This window comes from Rhinopithecus bieti, unplaced genomic scaffold, assembly GCF_001698545.2.
Source record: "Rhinopithecus bieti isolate Rb0 unplaced genomic scaffold, ASM169854v2 scaffold_62795, whole genome shotgun sequence".
In the NCBI taxonomy this organism is placed as follows: domain Eukaryota; kingdom Metazoa; phylum Chordata; class Mammalia; order Primates; family Cercopithecidae; genus Rhinopithecus; species Rhinopithecus bieti.
In genome coordinates this window covers 1,225,917-1,227,734 of record NW_016824245.1, presented here as the reverse complement: position 1 = coordinate 1,227,734, position 1,818 = coordinate 1,225,917, and the positions used below count along the sequence as shown (strand labels likewise).

The window sequence follows — 1,818 nt, the reverse complement described above, 5'->3', positions numbered from 1 at the left end:
CAAGCCATATACTAGAAAAAAATTATTTGCAAATGAGATATCTGATAAATAACTTGTATTCAACATATATAAAGAGCATTTACAACTTAGTAAGACAACTCAATTAAAACAGGTAGGCTGGGCACATTGGCTCACGCCTGTAATCCCTGCATTTTGGGAGGCTGGGGTGGGTGGATCACAAGGTCAGGAAATCGAGACCATCCTGGCTAACACGGTGAAACCCATCTCTATTAAAAATACAAAACAGCCAGACATGGTGGCGGGTGCCTGCAGTCCCAGTTACTGGGGAGGCTGAGGCAGGAGAATGGCATGAACCCGGGAGGCAGAGCTTGCAGTAGGCCGAGATCGAGCAACTGCACTCTAGCCTGGGCAACAGAGCAAGTCTCCATCTCAAAACAAAACAAAACAAAAAACAGGAAAAAGGCCTTCTTCCCCACCTCACCTCCCCTCCACCCCCAGTGTTGCTGGACCTGTGGGTCTGTGTTGAGCCACAGATACGAGTTTCTGTTTCTCAGGATGGGGTTTGTTAGAGTTGTCAAGAGTAAGGCCTACTTTAAGAGATACTAAGTGAAATGTAGAAGACAACAACAGGGTGAAACTGATTACTATGCTCAGAAATGCTTGGAGATATAGGATAAAAATAAGTACACCATGCCTAAATACAGGGTGGTAGTTTGTGTAACAAATAGAGATATCATTTGTCAAATTGCTTATGCCCATATAGGAGGGAATATGATAATGTATGCAGCTTATGCATATGAACTGCCAAAATATGGTGTGAAGGTTGGCCTGACAAATTATGCTACAGCATATTGTTATGGCCTCTTGCTAGGTTTGGCATGGACAAGATCTAAGAAGTCCAAGTGGAGATGACTGGAGATGAATACAATGTAAAAACCATTGATGGTCAGCCAGGTGTCTTTAACTGCTATTTGGATGCAGGCCTTGCCAGAACTACCAATAAGCTTTTTTGGGGGTCCTGAAAGGAGCTGTAGATGGAGATTTGTTGATTCCTCACAATATTAAACGATTTCCTGTTTATGATTCTGAAAGCAAGAAATTTAATGCAGAAGTACATTGAAAGCACATTATGGATCCAAATACTGCAGGTTACATGTGTCACCTAATAGAAGAAGATGAAGATGCTTACAAGAAACATTTATCTTAATACATAAAGAACAGCATAACTTCAGACATGAAGGAGATGTACAAGACAGCTCATGCTGCTATATAAGATAATCCAGTCTATGAGAAGAAGCCCAAGAAAGAAGTTTAAAAAAAGAAGTGGAACCATCTGAAAATGTCCCTTGTCCAGAAGAAAGATCAGGTAGTCCAAAAGAAGACAAGCTTCCTCAGAGCTCGGGAGCAGGCTGCCAAGAGCTAAACCGAACAATTTTCTGTGAGAATTTTTCAGATAAAGACAATAAACTTATTGACTAAACAAATAAAAAAAAGAAATAAAAAACCAAGCAAAATATTTTAATAGATATTTCACCAAAAAAGATGTAAGAATGCTAATAAACACATGAAAAGATGCTCAGTGTCATTAATTATTAGGAAAATGAACATCCAAATCACAATGAGATATAATTTCATACCCACTAGATAGCCATAATCCAAAATACAGACAGTGACAAGGGTTAACTAGAATGTGGAGAAAATGGAATGTTTATACATGGCTAGTGGGAATGTAAAATGGTTCAGCCACTTCGGAAACAGTTTAGCAGGTTCAGCAACTTCGGAAACAGTTTAGCACATAAATTTACCAAGTGACTCTGCAATTCTATTCCTAGGTATCAGCCCAAGAGAAGTTAAAGC

The 1,818-nt window shown here is 39.4% G+C and overlaps 1 pseudogene; it reads left to right on the top strand.

Annotated features, from left to right (window-relative positions):
- Positions 1 to 510: 510 nt before the first annotated feature.
- On the top strand, positions 511 to 1,384 carry LOC108522123 (60S ribosomal protein L5 pseudogene; annotated as a pseudogene).
- Positions 1,385 to 1,818: the final 434 nt, after the last annotated feature.